Source organism: Suncus etruscus, chromosome 9 (genome assembly GCF_024139225.1).
Source record: "Suncus etruscus isolate mSunEtr1 chromosome 9, mSunEtr1.pri.cur, whole genome shotgun sequence".
Taxonomy (NCBI): Eukaryota; Metazoa; Chordata; class Mammalia; order Eulipotyphla; family Soricidae; genus Suncus; species Suncus etruscus.
In genome coordinates this window covers 89,082,426-89,103,650 of record NC_064856.1, presented here as the reverse complement: position 1 = coordinate 89,103,650, position 21,225 = coordinate 89,082,426, and the positions used below count along the sequence as shown (strand labels likewise).

Genomic DNA, 21,225 nt, shown 5'->3' with positions numbered 1-21,225 from the left:
GCTGGGTGTGACCCAAAAACCAAAAATAAATAAATAAATAAATAAATAATAAATAAATAAAATGAACCTTTCTCTTTGAGTAGCCAAAATATCACTATCTATTTACTTTTTTTTTTAATTTTGCACTTATTTATTTAGTGGTAATTGAAAGAATAGCTGAAAAATGAGGGAAAAAGAAAAGAAAAAATAAATAAAAATTAAAATATAGAAGACAGAATAATATGGAAATGTTGACATAGTGATTTCTCTAATAGAATTACATATCAACTACAGAAGTTTGAAAATTCTTTTCAAATAATTGGTCATTAGAAGGGCCATAAAACATTTAAATAACCTTGAACACGAAATTTACTTTTGCAGAGAAGTAGGAACTGGGGAAACCAAGAATACCATATATAAAAGGGAGACTATTTTTAAATGATAAATACTAATTTTATCAATAAAATCTGACCACTTTAAGTTTATAGTGGTTGTAGACACAACTTAACTCATTCAAGCACTATCTGTAGTGATCTATGAGCACAACTCAACAAGGCTCAGAACAGTTAATAATATCTAATATGAATTCATTCCAAGTGAAGTAGACACTACTTACAAAGAATTGTATTTTGTTGTATATAATAACACAAAAAATTTAAGAACATGTAATTGCCAGTTTTTCATTAAGAATTTAGATTTTCGGGGGCTGGCGAGGTAGTGCTAGAGGTAAGGTGCCTGCCTTGCAAGCGCTAGTCAAGGATGGACCATGGTTTGATCCCCCGGCATCCCAGATGGTCCCCCCAAGCCAGGGGCAATTTCTGAGCGCTTAGCCAGGAGTAACCCCTGAGCATAAAACAGGTGTGGCCTGGAAAACAAAACTAAACAAAACAAAAAAAAAAAGAATTTAGATTTTTTAATTGTTGTTTAGAGTTTTGATATTTAGAATGTACTTAGAATGCTAGAAAAAATTTAAATGAAGAAATTAAAATAACCTAGGTGAACTATTTTGTCATCTATATATAACATAACATTTTATATGAATATATGAATAAAACATAATATTTTATATGTACATATGAAACCCATATAGTATTTTAAATGGATGAGCTATTGTTTGTTTTAGGAGGCTTTCTGCCTTGCAGAATAGAATAAACAGTGTAAATAGCATAGATATATTAAAACTCAGTACTGAGAAGTTGCAAGTCATAGAGACATGGAGCCCAGAACAAGGGGATAGCAGTCCATTTATACATTTTTTTCCCCCTGGGCTTTCTCATCCCACTTCATCATTACTACTAATTTACCTAAAGCAAAGCAAAGTACAGATGCAGAAACAGCAACTAGGACATTCTGACCAGAGAATGACATCCATTGTTTTCATACTGCCTGATGTCCTGCAACCTTGCTTCAAGGCTCCGCCTTCAGTTTGGCCAGTATTGCCCTCCTCCTCCTGCTATTATGAAACTGTGGCTTGTGCCTGGCCAGGTTACAATTCACTATATAAAAAGTTTTCTTGAGTTTTACCTTGTTGCTAAACATCTGAGCAAGCTATGACCCAGGAGATACAGTATTTAATGAAAGATGAGCTATGGGTTTTGTACTAATTTGGGTCTCAGACATACCAAGGTCAGCTCTCCGAGTAAAGGGACCAGACTATTTATCATGGTTTGTCTTCATGGGTGGCCTTGTTCTCTGATGAGAATCTGCAGTTCAGTGGACATTGCTCATGACTCAAGGTCTCAAACTGAATCAAATGACAGGGATGAGTTGGCTTCATGTCCAGTTTAAAAAAAAAAATCCCTCAAAAGAAAAAAGAACAAAGAAATGAAGAAACTCTTATTTACTATTAGAAAATATAGCTTAATTCCACAAAGGTCTAAATAGAACTTTCTCTTAGCTCATAAAAAATTATTTTCATTTGAATGAGCTTAAATACTTAGAAGACTTGTTTTTGTATTAGATACCCATTTTCTGACATTTAAAACAAGGATTTTTCTAGAAGTTATTTGCCCTATGTTTTGCTCCACAAAGGTTTTTGACCACTCTGAATATTATATTATAAAGAAATGTACTCTGTAATATCAGATAGAGTTAAAAAAAGTCTTTGCTACAAAATGAAGACAATTACAAACTATCTCTAAGCATATATTATTTAAGCATAATTTATCTTAAAAAGAAAAAAATTTGGATATGAGATTTTAATTAAAATTTTTTGCCAAAGCATTTATATATCTCACATTAACAATTTATGGTAAAAAAATCAAATAAGTTAAAATTTTATGTTTTAATTTCCATAATTACAATGTTAAGAGGAAGTTATAAAATTTTAGAAAAAATGATTCAGAGCTAAGACTGATGATCTCATCTCATAGCTTCTTAACTTTGTATAAGTCATTTAAGTTTAGAACTTGTATTTACTAAATGAAATGTAATGTTGCATCACTCAGAAGGTAACTCAATTTTTTTCATTTACATTGCATTTTCTGACAGGAGCATTAGATGGCTACAACAATATAATTCATCCCATGAATAAAACTATAAGGTCTATAGAATCCCCATTAGTAAACAAGATCTAGGATTAATTTGGAACACAGTTTTCCTCTCTTAGACAACATGCATAAAATGGTCTTTTCATTATTGCATGAATTATTCTCATGTAATAAAAAGTTATTTTTTTCGAATCAGTTCCAATTATTTAATAAGATATTTTTATATATTTACTGAAAGATAATTAATTGACTTATACACGGATCATAATGCTCACTCTTATAAGGAGGTTCAAATATACTTAAAGTGATGCCAAATATATTTTGATAGATAAATCAGACAAATAAAATCAGATTTTAGATAGTTTCACAAAAATATATTTGATGAAAAATTGAAATCTAACTCTAAGAAAGATTTGTCTCACTTTCTAAAATGGCAATTTAATATAGTTTAAGATCATGCAATGTATAGGAGGAATTATATAGTACAATTAACTTTCACTTTAGGACTATATTTGTTTACAAGACTTCTGCTTATATTACTCTAATATATTTATGGAAATAGAAAATATTTATAATAAAAAAAGTTTGGGAAAACTTTGTTTTCATATCTAGCTGTGATTCATATCTAGCTGTGCTCAGCACTTAAACCTGGCTCTGAACTCAGGTATCAATTCTGGCAAGTTTTACGAGGGTTCCAGAGATGAACTAGGGTTGGCTGCATGCAAGTTAAGACCCTACTTGCTATGCCCTGTGAAAATAAAAATAAAAAGCAATATTAACAATAGCTAGATATAGGTTGAGATTTATATTATTGGAAATGTTATAAAATACCTACATAGATGTAATATATATGTAAATGCAAATTTATAATGCTGTTTATATAAAATATATAATATTTTTTTTAGTTTTGGGACCACACCTAGCTACATTCAGAGATTCCTACTGGTTTTGCACTCAGTTATCACTCCTGGCAGACTTGGATAAGATGCTGGATACCATGCCACTTGAGAGGCAAAGCCCTGCCCACTGTGCCCTATCACTCCAGTTCCAAGTCCTGTTATTTCAATAATATTTAAAATAGGTAAAAAATACTTTATCCTAAGTTAATGTTTGTAAGAAGTTGTGAAATAATTGAAAAAAAGAGATTATACTTGAAAAACGTCATATACAAAAATAATGGGCCACAAAAACCAATTAGATCTGGTGTTGAGGTCTTGTTATTAGCACAAAATGCAGAAGAACTTGTGCTCACCTATGTTACATCAAAAAGAATAATATATCTAGAACTAATATCTAGATCTAATATCTTGAGTACCCATATTTATACATGTAGACTGGGTCAAATTCCATGCTAAATGAGACAAACAGATTATCAAACTTTACCATACCCAAACATCCTTTTGCTCATGATTCAAGAGAACTGGTTTGCTTCTTTAACTGTTTGAGAAAGCTCTAAATGAGGATATTAGAATGCATCCAAAGAATCATTGTTACTCATACAGTTCAAGTCTAACGAAATTGAGAATGAAACTAAAGAACGTTTAGTTCTTTAAATATTTACTAAAAATCACCAATTGAAAGATAAATACAATACTTCGTTAAAATGTTTTTTAAAATAACTTTTTCTTGTTTAGGTTTTCTAGTTATAGTTATTCAAAAGTATTGTCTTCACAATGGATTTTAGTTTCCGATTTTAAGAATTTGCACATTGTCTTTACATTCTAATTTTTCAGACAATTTTGTCTTTAGAAATATCTTATAATACTTTATAATCCCTTTTTTTCTGTCTTTTAATGGCAGTGCACTTGTTCGTGTTTTGTTTCTTTCCTCTTTTAGTCACATTCAGGATTTACTCCTGGCTCTGTGCTCAGGGATCATTCCTGGAGGAGTTTGCAGGTCATATGGAGTAAAAGGGATTGAACCCAGGTCAGACTAATACAAGTACGATATCCTCTGAACTACAAGGCCCACACTCAAACTTTGAAGAATCCTCTTGGCCAAAGATGGGGATTCTAACAGTATTAATTTTTCCAATCTCTGAACACAGAATACGACTCCAATTAATTTTATCTTATTTTAAATCTTTTAATATCATCCAAGCAAGCCTTTGACCTCCCCTGTTAAGTTGATTCTTATGTACTGATTTTTTAATGACTCATTTAGACTTTTATAAATAATGGTTTGTCAAACATAATACTGGCACCATGCCATTGTCAGTGTACTCATCTTCTACCCTTCTTCTCCCCTCTCCTCTTCACCTACTACTCTCTTTTTTTTTTTAAGGCTAGTCAAGTGAAGCAGTGGGAGTGGAGAAGGAACAAAGAAATCTGTAACTGGCTGTGATCAATTAATTGTAATCACCACTGCACTCGGACCAGCCTCACCTACTACTCTTAGATCAATTGTGTTTGATTCTTTATAGAGCAATTGTAAATGAAACTTTAGCTTTTTTGTTTTGTTTTGTTTTTTGGTTTGGGGGCCACACCCAGCAGACCTAAGAGGTGATTCCTGGCTCTTCCTTCAAAAATTGCTCCATACAGACTTAGGATACCATATAGGATGCTGAGCAGTAACCTGGGTCCATATAGGTCAGCTGCATATAAGACAGATGCCTTACCGCTCAGGCCCCATTTTTATATTTGTTTGTTTGTAAATAAAATATTTAAAAACTCTCTCTGGCCTAGTGATTAGACTGAGTTGTAAATGTTAAGTACCCTTTGTGCTATTGGTGGTGTTCATTATTCATTCCTAGGAGTTGCCAATATCCTTGCACTTATGCAATTTCTAGCAACACTCAGCATTCATGATACTGGACCCAGTATAACAGGATAATTCTTTTCTGGCTTATGGCATGTATAAGCTGCTTAGGAAGCTGTATACAGTATCTTGCCATGTCTAGAGATGAAGGATATGTGATTCTTACTGTGTAAAGAGGTGACACTGAAGGAAATTAGTCACAATATATTGTAAAAACTTTTTCTATAGGAGTAAAACCTTTAATAGACTCCTGAATTCTGCCAAAGTAAATGTTGGAATAACAGAATCCTTACAATTCCTACTCTGCTGTATCCCCAGGAATGTTTTATGAGTTATTTTTAAATGCATGAACAGTGATTGCAAAATCATAAAACAGATGTTAAGCAAAATAAAAATTTTAAAGCATTGGGCTATGTTTCTAATGTTCAACACTATTAAAATGTCTGGGTCTTTTTTTTTTCTCTAGGTTTCACGGATCAATACAGAGCAAGTTCTGTATCAATAAGTAACATTCCCAGATATATCCTAATATATCCTAATCTATAGACCCTAATATATCCTAATTTCAATTACACACAATCATTTATTTTATATTGTGTGAAATAAAAAATACTCCTAGAAATAATAAAACCTGTAATTAAAATGTTGAGATATTTTTTCACAGGAAAAGAATGTTAGGTACAAATATCTGTAAGACTGCTATTGTATTAGAGGAAAAAGAGACTATAATATGAACAGCATATAGTTGATTATAAGATGATGTATTAATCAACATTGGGAAGGTACCCTATCATATTATTCAGAGATTGACTTGTTTTCAAACAAGTATTTAACTTGTTTTCACCTTAGGGATACTAGGAATGCAATATGGTTTGTCTACTATCTTCCATGGATCCTAATGGAGAGCTGGCAGCCACTGGCTTATCTTTGATAAATGGAAAGCAGCTGGTATCTCAGGGATGGCTATTAATCTCTTCCCAAAGAAAAGTATGTGAGAAGTCTGAGCAATGGCTTATAATTAGCAATGTATGCATTTCCAAGAATAAAAGCTCTTGGAAGCAATTTCTGTCTTTCTCCTTGAACGACTGATAAGTTTTAATTGATACTTTAGGAAATCAGGTTGCAACAATCTGAGCCAAATATTTGATTGGATGGATTGTTATAGTAGATGAGAGAATAGAAATACCAACTGGTTCTACTCTAGAAGGTATCAGATAATGAAATTTTTCTTCTTAGTAAGTGTTCAGTTTATACCAATCTATTAAGCTATACATAATTTAGATTTTAGAAAATTAGATTTGTTTGAAATATAGAATAAAGAACTCAAGGAAGTCATTCAAAAGCCTTCATACTTTTTATGGTTTGAGATTACACTCCTTTCTACTTTCATGCTTAATTATTTTCTCTCATTTTTATTAACAAACTATAATTTATAATATTGAGAACGACAGTTTCATGTATATGTCATCTCAATACCATAACTACCACTATAACGTTCCCTTCCTCCAACCAATGTCTTTGTGGCTACACCCATCCTTCCTTATGCTCCAGCTAAGCTCAGATCAACTCTCCAATTCTTATACTTTTGGCCATTTGCTGTCCCTTTACCATATCTTTATATGCCAGATATGAGACTGACCATACTTTGTTTCTCTCCTTCTTACTGCCTTCATTGAGCATGACACTTTCTAGTTTTATCTACACAATGGCAAAATTATTTTTGTTTGTTTGTTTGTTTGTTTGTTTTTGGGACACACCCGGCAGCACTCAGGGGTTACTGCTGGCTCTATGCTCAGAAATTGCTCCTGGCAGGCTCAGGGGAACATATGGGATGCCGGGATTCAAACCACCATCATTCTGCATGCAAGGCAAATGTTTTACCTCCATGCTATCTCTCTGGTCCTAGCAAAATTCTTGATCTCATTTCTTATTCTGAGTAGTATTCCAATTTGTGTATACATATATGTATATTTGTGTATATATATGTACATATATAGTTCATACATATATGAATATATATTCCACAATTAAAATTTATTTTTATTTTTGACCCCCACTTGGTGGTGATTAGAGGTTACTCCTGGCTCTGCACTACAGAATTACTCTTTGCAATGCTTGGAGGATAATATGGGTTGCCATAGAAACAACCTGATTCAGCCATGAGCAGAGCAATTAACATTTTCTGTACTCTCTCACCAGCTGTTCCACCTTTTTTTTTTAATCTAGTCATCTGTTCATGAATTGTTACTATGAAGTACTATGAAGTACTCCAAAGAACATATAATGTTTTTCTTAACTTTTGCTTTAGATGCAAATAAACAGATTTACTGCATATGATGAAAGCACAATATTTAGATTATTGAGAAGTTTCATTATGTTTCCTAGAAATTAAATAATTAATATTCCAAACAACAGTAAAAAAAAAGGCTTAATTTTGTTTTCCCCAAATTCACGCTAATGTTTTTGTTGTGTGTGTGTGTGTGTGTGTGTGTGTGTGTGTGTACCATTTTTACTAATGTCAGATCAATTCTCATTGTTATTTTACTTGCATGTCCCTGATGATGTGATGATGAACGTTTTGTCATATGATACAGGGGTCTTCAAGCTATGGCCTGCGGGACACATGTGGCCCATAGAGGACATTTATTCTGCCCTCGGTATTTTTGTCCTGTTGCCTGTCCTGCTTAGCAGTCGATTCATCCACACATGTGTGGAATGTGTGCTATGTTCTCCAACTCCCAACCTTCTCTTTATCTTTTAACTCCTCCTCTCAGTCTCAATGAGGGTCCTCAAACTATGGCCGAGGGCCACTATTATATTATTCATAGATTTTTTTTTTTTAAAAAAACTATAGTATAACCCTCCAATAGTCCGAAGGACACTGAACTGGTCCCTCTTTTTAAAAGTTTGAGGATCCTTGATACTACCTATTAGCATTTCTATTTCTACTCCTTTTCCTCTTCTTTCTCTTTCTCTTCCTCTTCCTTCTTTTCCTCCTCATCTTACTCGTATTCCAATTATTTCTTCTTCTTTTCTTATGGTCCTCTTTTTTCATGGTCTTTTTTCTTTGTTCTCCCATACCTGTCAGTGCTCAGAACATAGTTTTGAGGTGTCAATACAGGCATTGCTGTATTGCTGGGGATTAGAGTGCATGCAAGTAAGTGACTAATCCACTGTACTAATTTAGTAACTCTAGGTTTAGAAGCTTCATATTTTTGTGTAGTCCTCCTTTTAATATTTCTTCTTAAGTGGCTATTGGATAATAGAAGATATCTCTTGAATCATCATTAAAGGTTCTGCCTATGATTTGTAAATTTCTTTTAAATTTTTCCTATGCTTAATAAATTTATAAATTCAGTATGCTTTATAAATGGACAGCGAAGTCTTTAATTCATTTTGAATTTATTTGTGTCAGATGCTTATTTTACTATCACATAATTTTAATATTCAACAATGGAAAAATAAAGATTAGAAAATTCTAATAATTGAAGTGATAATATTTTATTAATAAGAAAATATTCTAAATAAGCTTAAATTAATTATATAAAACTGTATATACTAGGTTAGATAAATGTATTTATGTTCAATATTTATACATAGAAATATAATAGTGTATAAAATCATGTACAAACCACAATATATTTTATATGAATTCAATAATTCCATGTGATAATTCGGCAATACTTTTACCAATTTCATATTCAGAAACCCCAAGGCCTTATAAGAAAATTAAAATGGTTAACATACAAATTTATAAATCCAGAAAAATATTTCTTTAAAAAATGGGGCCGGGCGGTGGCGCTAAAGGTAAGGTGCCTGCCTTGCCTGCGCTAGCCTTGGACGGACCGCGGTTCGATCCCCCGGTGTCCCATATGGTCCCCCAAGCCAGGAGCAACTTCTGAGCACGTAGCCAGGAGTAACCCCTGAGCGTTACTGGGTGTGGCCCAAAAACCAAAAAAAAAAAAAAAGTAATATATATTTATTAAAAGTTTGGAATAAACTTTTTTGGTTTTAAGTATCATTTATACTTAAAAGTACTCAACCTGTATTATTTTTATATTTCCTTTAATTTGCATTAGGCAAATAGATTTTAATATATTTTTATCAACTAAGGACCATAAATATTAAATTTATAAATATTGAGTGTAAAATTTAAAGATATGATTAGGAATTCATGAAGTTGGCAATTTAATAGATGTATAGATGCCAAATTATTAGTATTTTATAAAAATCTAGAGGTAATGCCCATAAGAAATTTCATAAAGTAATGATATATGCCTATAAATATTATTGTTATTTATAAATAACCAATAATTAATTTTATCATATAACAGAAGACCAATTCTTAAATGCTAGCATGACTTCTATATCTTTTGAACAAAACTTTCACATCTTGATAAAAATTATTCTAGTAAATTATCACTTAGCCATATTTATACAAAGAATATGTGTTAAAATATGAATCCTGTATAAGTGTAAGATGAGTCTTAAATAAATGTAGAAGTTTAATTATTTTAAATTGTCTATAGGACAATTATTAAAATACTTGGACATTAAATCTGAAACAGATATATTAATCTTTTAAAAATGAATTGTCTCCTTTAGTAAGCTAGTGATGTTGGAGTTATAAGTAATTATTTCTAAACAAAGAACAAGTCAAAATTGCGAAGGATTTGTAAAACAGTTAGTCAATAGTTTTCTTCTGGTATTCTTTTTTTTTTTTTTTTTTGTATTTTTTTTGCTGTTTGGGCAACACCTGATGATGCTCAGGCATTACTCCTGACTATATTCTCAGAAATTGTTCCTGGTTTGGGGAGACCCTTGTGTCACCTACCTATTGTGTCACTGCTCTGGCCCCTCAATCCAGTGATTTGAAGATTGATTTCTATTAAAATCTACAGCAAAGTTTGTTATGAAGTTCTAATGAAAATGCCCTTTCATAAACCGAAAAAAAGTTAAGGATGTATGTTTGATTTAACAATATCATATTGCTCTTCTCTGTAAACAATATACAGTTGTATATATTTTGGCTATGCAATTTTTAGTTTTAGTGAGTATGTTAATGAGTAGCAATAAGTTTCTATATTATATTAGTTCACTGATGCTGCAACTCACATTTTTTCCAACTTTCTGACAAGTTTTGCAAAAGGTACAATATTCACAAATAATATTATAATATAAGTGAAACTTGTGCCTCTGCACAGACATTAAATATTTCCCTACAGAACCATTTTTAATTTAGTTATATATAAAATGAGACAGGGATTTGTTTTAGTACTTAGTAGTTCATAGTAATAAAATATTCATAAATAATATTTTGATTCAGTAGATAAATACACAGATAACACAATTATTTTTACTTATATGATATAAAGTATAAATTTATTTGAAATTAATTATAAATATAACGTACTTATATTTATCATATATTATCATAAGTTATCATATATTTTCTAACTTAAAAATTATATGCTGTTATTAAAATTGTTAGGAAAACTATATATTTTGTATTTAGCCAATATCGTTAATACTGGAAGCCCTATTAAAATTATAATGATATTTTTCTCTTAAAACATAAACTATAGAGATTAATTCAATCTATTCAGACTAAAAGATATAACAGAAAATAGTACAGAGAAATTCAATATATAAAGTGAATACTATAAGACTATAAAATTTAGCAGAAGAGTTCTCAGAATAGAAACATGTGAATAATTGATATTCAAAATTATGAGGGTTTATGAATCTTCCAAACTTTATGGAATATATCAAGTCACATACTCAATAAGCTAAATAAAATAGGATATATTTAATGAAACAGAATGTCTATGCAGAGTGTAATGAAATGGTAAAAAATAAAATATTATAACAATTTAATTTAAATTAATTTCTAACCATTCCAGGTAGATGGATCACCTGGCTTACAAATCTGAGGCCTTTCTGGATATAGGTGTATAGTTAGTCCTGTAGCCTTCACACCTGAATTATTCTAGATCAAAGGGCCCAGCTCCCAAATCCCTGAAGCTGACCAAAACAGCTTCTTCAAGTTTTGCCCTACTCACATAGCCAACCCAATGAAAATGTTCATAGAAGCCTACCAAGATTGATTATGTCAGCAAGAACCCAGAGGCCTCCAGCTCAGTAAATCCTCAGACAATGATCTTAAAGAGACCATTGTGAGAATATTTAATGAATCAATAAAACAATAATGTAAGTATTCAAAAAAGTGAATAGTGCAGAAAAATGAATGTTTAAAAAAGAAAAATACGGGCCCGGAGAGATAGTACAGCGGCGTTTGCCTTGCAAGCAGCCGATCCAGGACCAAGGGTAGTTGGTTCGAATCCCGGTGTCCCATATGGTCCCCCGTGCCTGCCAGGAGCTATTTCTGAGCAGACAGCCAGGAGTAACCCCTGAGCACCGCAGGGTGTGACCCAAAAACCAAAAAAAAAAAAAAAGAAAAATACAAGCAGAAATGAAGAGTATACTACTTGTTATAAAAAAGAAAACTCTACAAAATGCTGAACACAACAGATTAATAGCAGCTGAGAAAAAGATCAAGGAGCATCAGGTTGGGTTGAGGAAGGTGCTAGTTAAAAGAAGATAGAAAATAACCTGAAAACAAGTGAACACTGTAACAGAGAACTATGGAATGAGCTCAACTGAAACAAAACTAAGAATAATCAGAATCTCTGAAGAGCAGGAAGGCAAAGTTTATGAATAAACACTATTTAAAGAACTAATAGAGTATTTTGAGTGATAGTATAGAAGGTAGAAAGTTTGTCTTTCACATGATGACCAAGATAGATCCCATGTACCACATATGTTCCCCATTTCCACCGGGAGTGATCCAAATCATAGCCAGGAGTAAGACCTAAACACTGCCAGATGTGGTCCCAAAAGGACAGGGGGCAAAAATATAGAATGAATTGTCCTAGACTTGTGAATTATAATCAGTAAGATCTAAGAGACCCCCAGTGTTTTAGCAAACAATAGACCCAATGAGGATAATTTCAAATTACATTATACACAAAATGAAAAATTCCAAAGTAGAGACAGAATACTGAAAATAGCATAATCAATAAAACAACTTATGTACAGAGAAAAGCTATAAGATTCGCAACAAATCTATCAAATTATATTTTAAAAATTAAAGGTAACGGAGACATGTACTACAAAATTTCAATAAACTGAATACTTTACCAAAAATATTCAGCTAGATTATCGTTATTGACTTCCTTGGGATTCAGAATACATAGAACACATAAAACATTATTAATATTTTACTTTTTCTTAGCACAGAAAAAAATATTCATTATAGGAACATTTAAGGAATGTTGAACTAAATTAGTTTGAGTAATTTAGAGTTTAATGTCTGTTCAATTCATTTATTTTTGTTTACATAATGTATAAGTTGGGGTATGGTGAATGGGAATGGAAGAATAATAGAAAAAGAATTTTTGTTTGCATAATGCTATTCCTGTAAAACTAGTAACATTCCATCTGTTTCACTTATTAAGAAGATAAGTAGTAACACAAAGATAAAAGGAGGCTTTTCCTCTAACTAATGCACCCTATTAGTACATAAATCTATGAATATCATGTTACTCTGGATCCTTTCTATGAATGTTACAAAATTATTACGTAAATTTATATTTCCCAGGGGAAACTTCCAGGGAAAATAGAGAAGATGAGGATAGCAGTACAGTTTAGAGGTTTGTGGTAATTTATTTTTTATTTCTGTAGGGTGATCCAAATTCAGTGTTTCTGGGAGGAGGGTTATTTCCAGCTCTGTGCTCCATTTTAATTCCTAGGAGTACAAACCTTAAAAAAAAAGATAAAAGTCAGTGTTTATCTAAATTTGTGTACTATTTACTTGCATATTGGAGTCCTTAATTTTTAAGTTTTCTTCAACTCCTGCCTTGACTATATTTTTAAGTCACGTAAACTATCAAATGAAACTTCTTGTGACATTGTGTTCTATTTTATTTAAGCTGATGTTTATGATAAATGAAATATAAGACTACAGTAACAGACTTTCCTTTCCTTGAAAACAAGCTTTCATTATAAAGCTGACCTTTAAATGTTCCATTTAGTTAGGCAAACAACACTATTTGAAATTAGTCACAGATTTCTTGTCTTGTGCAAGCAAAGCTTGATTACAAGTCTTTCTATGAAGCATCTATAGAGTTTAATAATTCATACTTCTCTGCTTATCAGCTTTAGAATTCTAAGGGAGGCATTTGCCTATAAATCTTCCCCACTGCTGCATTTTATTTTAATGCACAGCAACAGAACACTAACATAATTGGTGCAATCTGTTATTTACAGATATGCGGTGAGACGCAGGTGGCACACTCTTTTAGTGTTGTAAAGAAAAGTAAGACCTTCTTCACAACTTGAGTTATGTGAATAAAAATTGCTGCTGAGTGAGGATAGCAGCCATTGTGACTGTAGTTTTTCTTTAATTTCTGCACTAAATCTTTTCCATATGGTGTAACTTTCAGTTCTACTTTAAACCAGAATGCTTATTTTGTATGGGAAAAATGTATTTTTTAAAAAGTTTCACTCTAAAAGGATATTGTTGAATTCTATATGTGTTGTCCTAGACAAATTCCAGAAAAATGTTTTTAATTTAGCTCTAATAAAAGCTTTCATAAACACTATCTTAAACTTCAAACATGATGCTTTTTTTTTTACTGCAAGCAGAATTTGTACTTTGATAAATGGAAGTTCCAACAGTTGATACATTTTTCAGCAAGATCTTTGATGTTTTTCTATAGAAAGAAAAATATTTTTGTGAATTGTTGGGTCACACCTGTGGTACTCAGAGCTCTATATGGTGTACCTGAGATCCATGCAGACTATCAAGCACTTATTAAAAGAATAACTTGGCTAGAGCATTAGTATAGCAGGTAGTATGCTTGCCTTGCACAGGGTAGGCGCCCCACATTAAACTGTAGCAATTGTCTAAGCAAGTAGTAAGTTTGTAAACAATACAAACTAAGTATTATAAAGCTATCAAAAGTATTTTTCACATAATAGAGTTATTATGAACTGGAAAGATGAAAGATAACTTCACTGATGTGCTAGTAAAGATAATTTTTGGTGGATCTATACAGAATTGAAAGGTTAGTGTTGAGATTACTCACCAAAAGGGTACACAATTCACGTTAAAAATGATTGAAATTGCTCTTTTTTAAAAGAAAAAGAAATGTCACTATTAGAAAAAAAGATAATCACAGAAAATTCACCACAAAACTCCTTTTATGACTGCATGTCCTCTGTACAATATAATTTCACTTATCTACATTGTATTTGTACCAAATACAAATGAATATTTCATGTTTTGTGAGTTCATTTTATAGAATGAAATTTCTATTTTATGAATTCATATTTGGTTTTCTGAGTAATACCATCATTACTTCATATTAATAAGATTGATTATTGCTGTTGCTCATAGAGCCTTTTTCTTATTACTACATGATGGAGAGGTCCATGTTTATTTTTCAAAGCACTTATGTTCTTCATCTATTTCTTCTTTATTGTTCTCTCCAAATAACATAATCACTTGATCTAGCTAAGATAAAACCTAACAATTAAATTAATAATATAACTCATAATTTTACTTTCTTATGATCAAAATCAGACCACTCTGGATTCTTTTTATTTTTTTCACTCTCTTCCTGAACCTGATCAGTTGGCCTTAAAAATCAAGTATTTATAGATATATCAAATTTAGTTAGTTTCACTGCTGTCATTTCACCATATACCATGTCAGTATTGTTTTGAAAATTTTTACATCAACTGCAAACATAGTAGATTGTTGACTTTTGATTTGGTCCATTTCTCAGATAGCCATCTGAACTAACTTTCTATAAAGTGTCCCATCTAGCCATTCCCACAATCTAAACTCGCTGGTTATGTGTATCACACTTAGAATACAATTTGATTTCCTAATTCATGTTATAAGAGCTCATTATTATTGAATTTCCTACTAAAACTTCTTCCCTAGTTAGTTGTACTCGCCTGCCTCGACCTCTCTTCTGGTCTTCTAAACATGTATAATTCTTTCAGGATTCAAACATTAATTTTTAATCTCACTCTGACTTTTTGCCTTCTATACTGAATTGAAGTGTTAGTTCAATATCATGTGTTCTAGAGCTTTGAGCTGAGTAGTTTATGAAAATTAAAATCCCATCATAGGTCAAGATATCTTCCTTTATTTACTTTGATATTTTCTTATTGCATTATAGTTTTTATTTTCATTCTTTTAAAAGTTATAGTGATGATTCAGAGACTCAGCCAGTGTAAGATATGGAACACAGGGCTCCTACACACAAAACATTCACTGTAGCATTTTAAGCCATATTCTGATCACTTATTATTACTTAAATCAACTACAAAATCTCCTGCTCTTGAGTCTCATTGATTTATCAATATACTTTAGTGTTAATAGGAAAATAGCCACCATCTTGAGATGAAAATATGTTACAAAAATTTTGGAAGTAATTATATTTAATTTTTGAGTAATAATTATTATAAATGGTCAAATCTACCAGTCCAAAATAGTGAATTAAGTAAGTTTTTAGAAAAGAATTTTCAATAACAAGGTACTGAAAAAAGAATAAACACACTTATACTAGCAGTCCGGGGGGCAAAGGAGGGACGATATGAATGCATGCTGGAAACAGGGATGGAGGGAAGACAACATTGGTGATGGGAATGCCCCTGATTCAGTGTCACTATGTACCTATAATACTACTGTGAATGATTTGTAATCCACTTTGGTCAAAATAAAAATTATTATAAAAAAAGAAATATATATTTTATTGGGAATCAAGTTATATGCTCTATTCTATGAACTATAACTCTAACTTTTACTATTTAAATATTTTCTCAAATCTACTATAGTATATAAAATATTGACTTAATATCAATAGAAAATTATCATTTCTAATGTGTCAAATAAGAATATAGCTCTAAAGGGAATAAAAGAAGATAGGTTTCTTTTTTCGAGAATACTTTTGGAGAAGTTAAGTAATATATTTAAATATACTGATAACTGAGGATATAAAATAGTTTTAAGAAAGCATATACTATCTACACAAATATAAGATTGAAGGGGAAGCTGTTGATTAGGTAAAAATTAGAACTCTAATGAAAATTTAAAATGGGTTTGTAGTTTTAATAAATACTTTTTTAATGTATAAACTAGAATTTATGTTAAGGTCTATAAGTTAAATATATGTAAACTTATATTTATGATATACTAATTGTGACACAATTTTATAAGAATAATCCAGAAATAATTTTCACAATTTTCCCAGGAAATAGTATGTTACATTATAAATGTTATTTTATTATATTATTATAATATTTTATTATATTATGATATGTTATGTTATAAATGTTACCCTTTTGCAAATATAATCAGAATAGTATAAGTTGTTTATAATTGAAATACAAAAAATATATGAAATATTTGCTTGATATTGCCATCTCAGCTGGCATCTATGTTTTATCAGGTAATATTCAATTTTGTACCAATAGACAAAAAGTGTTATTTTGGTCTTTATATATCTTAGAAAGATTTTATGTAAACTTATTCCATGTGTTACAGTGTATTATTTAATTTGAAAAAATATAGGGCATATTGGGGTCATAAAATATAGTTTTGAAATTATATCACAATATTCTGTTTATTAGCTCTTTCAAAATAAGTTTATAGTTCTTTTGTTCTTTATATTTCTTCTGTTCTTAATGTAGATTCTTTAGGAATTAAATAAAATTCCCATTTTCTGAAAAAAAAAATAGTAATAGAACATTTCTTAGCATTCTGAGTATTATAAGAAGCCTACATTTTTTGAGTCACCAAGCTAATTTAGAATTATATACAATACCAGCTTAGACTTTAATGAGATAGTGAATGTTAAATAATGCTTATAATGAATTTCTTACTAACTGTTGTACAAAATTTCATCTTGGAAGTTTTTATTGAGCAATAACAATACACTTACAAATAAGGCATGTCACAGAACTCCTACTAAATTCATTATGTGAACTAGGAGCAAAATATTCTGCACAATTTGATATATGCTGTGAATTTGTATCATTTCCATAAATTTTAATGATTTGATAATTTTTTAAATAAATTAAGACATATAATAAGAGTGTACTTTACCGGGGAAGTAGCATATTATAATTGATTTTTTGTTTTTGTTTTTTTGGCTCACACTCGGTGGTGCTCAGGGGTCATTCCTGGCTCTGTGCTCAGAAATCGCTCCTGGGTGCATAGGAGAAAATATGGGATGCCGGGATTTGAACCACGGTCTGTCCTATGTCTGCCACATTCAAGGCAAATGCCCTATCTCTATGCTATCTCTTTGGCCCCTAATAATTGATTTTTATAAGCTATTTTAGCTTGAAAATTGAGTCTAATTGGAAGCTTAAAATTATAATAAAATAGATTTTTAATCTGTGAAAGGAACGTCACTAGAAGTGATCTGAAACAGTATTAAAAGTAAGGCCTGAGGACAGTTTTGTGTGGAGTAATCCTCTCAAAACATGTACACATATATATTAATATATTATAAAAGTTACCTATTATGTTACAGTATTTAAATACATGACTATCACAGAATTATAAGTGTATCTATTACTTCATCTTAATCTATATTAATAATTATCATTTGTAAATTTAATGTTTTTATCGTTTTTGTTTTCTTTTCATCTTTTTGATAGTTCATCTTTCATGTTTTTATCTTATATGTTTTCTATGTAAAATAAACTGCTAAATCAAAAGAAACAGCATACAGGAAGCCACTTGTGTGGAAAGGGGCCTTCATTTATAGGTGAGAAATATTCATAGACAAAAGGAAAACTCATCTTTAACTTAAATATTCTGAAGTAAAGCCTGACAAGGGCAAAATAAATTGTTTTGCTATTAATCAAGAATCAGCCTTCTGAGGCAAGGGAGCCCAGGGCAGGTTGGATTCATGATATGACACAAGTGGCATATAGTCGCTCCTGCTGAGGCTCCTGATGCTGTCACTTCTCACTCCAACACTGCTGTCTCTTCATGTTACGCTCATGTTTGTCACATATAAAGTCATGGCCATGGAATATAAAAAAAAAAACCCGTTCTGTGGAAAGAAAAGCATCTGAGTCACCAAAATATGAAATGCTGAGACTAAAGATCAGAGACTAGTGTTGATTACATTCCACATCCACTGTATGAAAAGGGAATTCCACAAAAATAGAAAGTCATGAATCAGTTGCCAGAACAAAATTATCTCTAAAATCATTGCAGTGAAAAACTAAAAATGTAAAACTAATCTTCATAATTGTCCAGGTGCATGTCTCCTGGCTATGGTAAAAGGAGGTCAGATATTATTTATTTTTAATTTTGTAATTAAAATTGGCATGGTGTTTCTATGGTGGTTACAGTCACAGTTACCTATATACCTTATAAACAGAATGATCATTGATTAGAATAAAACATACAAAAATATCCCTGTGCCACACCGATGGCACAGTGGTAGGGCATTTGCCTTGCACATATCTGACTAGGACGGACCACAGTTATATACCCCCAGTGTCCCACGTGGTCCTGCAAGCCAGGGGCGATTTCTTAGAGCATAGCCAGGAGTAACCCTTGAACATCACAGAGTGTAGCCCCAAACCCCAAAAAAGCCCCCCAAACCAAAAATAAGTCTCATTTCTTTTCTTAAGCAAATATGTAAGCATGCATTTAGTTGTATTTATAACTCATTTATTCATATAATTGCATACAATTTATCTCAAATTTCTGTAAATTTTCTAGTACTTTGTGAATCATACCAATAATGAAAAATAGCACCTCCAGTTTATAAGACATTAATCTTTTTTAAATTATTTATCTAGCTCCTATAATTATTTAATTGGCTAATAATGACCATAATAATTAGTTAATCGACACTAATTTATATTTATATGTAAGCAACTATCTTGTAATATATACTCTCTAATAATAGAAATCCTACTTTCAAGAGTTTATTATTATTTAGAGTAATAATATTAGAATTCTTACAAGAACAGGTGGGGTATATTGAGCATTAAGTTTACATGAAAAATACTTAAAACTCTAAATAAAAATCTTTACTAACGATAAATTTTTATGGTATCATACATAATACACATGTATAAGTTTTGAAAAACATCTTTTTCTTAGAAGAAAAAATCTTTAATAAATCAAAGTTTTTCCAAATATGGGGGGTTATCAGGAGCAGTTATAGACATGGTCAGTGCTGCCAGCTAAGATATGTTCAAATGATTTGAAAATAAATTCAACGATTGATGTATATAATGATAAAATGTGAAGAAGTAAAAGATAGAAGGTAATGAGATTTCTGATACATAAGACTAGAGGGGAAATTAGATAAAATAGTTTTGTTCTTATCTTGTCCTATTATTATTGTAAAGCAATTATAATTTTTATGGAGTGCATTTATATTTTGCTAGAAGATATTCAGGTTTAGTCTTTTGCCTAGGTAATCACTTTGGTTGTTCATATAGAATATACTAAAATGTAGAAAATATCTAGTAGTCGAAATGAAGTTGGCAAAATTACTGTACAAATGTAGACCATGCTAGTGATAGTGGAGTTAAATAGAACATTTAAAACATTAAGTAATAATCTAGATTGTATTTCATTGTTTAGGATTCTTATTCTGTTTGAACTTACTTTTATTTGTGGAATTGGTAAAAATAAACATACTCATCTATGAGTTTCTTGTGAAGATAAAATTAAAAAATTATATATTCAGAAGTACAGATATAGCAGGATAATGTACAACTGGAAATAAATAAGAAATGATCATAACATAAAATAGTTGTTTTATGTGTTCGTCTTTGTTTCAGTGATTCTGATCAATCATCACATTTTTGCTTCTTCAACTTACAAGATGTTATATCACACATAATTTGTTGTTATTTTGGGGGACCAATTCATCTGTGCTCAGGGCTTCTGTTTTCAGATATATTTTCTGGTGCCCCTCAGGAAGAATTGGGTACCAGAGCCTGAACCCAGGTTAGCTAATTTCAAGACAATTGTCCTACCTTCTGTACTATAGTTTTGGTTCCACAAACAATTCTTTTTATAGCTAGATAATACCTTACTCATTGACCTTAAATTATTAAAAGATCATTTTTTTGGGTTTTAGGATAAATAAAATAAAATCATACTTTAGGTTAGTGACTCAAATTCTCAGTTTTGCTAGAAATTCTTTAAAAACTGTACAACTTTATCTTCTAGTATTTTAACCCCCTTTCAGTAATATCTTAAAATGTATTTTTGTATTTGAACTAGTACATAAAATTTTGAACAGAAATAACTATTAGATGTAATTTCAAAATACCTTCCCCAGTATGTTTTTAAATAATAAAGAAAAACAAAGTTTTTCTCCCTTTGAGAGAGAAAACAGTGCTTCATCAAAAATTGAAGTTTAAAAACATACTACTGAAATAGTTATATCTTTTTTTTTTTTTTTTTGTCCCCCAATTCACAATACATACCCGGCAAGGGGCCTGTGTTGAGGTGTATATGGGGTGCCTTTACTGTACCTCCTCTTTCTATACAGCCAGTGTAAAGAACACAGCCTGTGGTAAGAATTGGGAGGCCTTATTTTATCTTTTATTTATTTTTTTCTTTTCTTCAGGGCAAACTAAAGTTGTTTTTTTTTTGTTTTTTTTTAAGTAAGAATTCATTTAAAGGACAAAATTGATTAACATAATAAGGTAAACTAATATAACATAATATAGTGACATAACATAACATATAATATAATTAATATAATAATAATACATGTAAGTCAAAGAAAGTTTCTGATTAAAAACACAATTTTCTTTTTTTTCCATAATGGCTTACATATCTTTCACTGTAGTATTTTGGGTACATATTCACATTAAATCAGGGGAATACCCATCACCTAATATGTCCTCTTCTCAATCAAAAATCAAATAT

At 30.9% G+C, this 21,225-nt stretch overlaps 1 non-coding gene across 1 annotated transcript; it reads right to left on the bottom strand.

Moving 5' to 3' along the window:
• Positions 1-20,750: 20,750 nt before the first annotated feature.
• Positions 20,751-20,883, bottom strand: LOC126019362 (small nucleolar RNA SNORA51). The gene has a single exon (XR_007499087.1). It is a non-coding gene; the product is annotated as a small nucleolar RNA SNORA51 (small nucleolar RNA).
• Between the last annotated feature and the right edge of the window lie 342 nt (positions 20,884-21,225).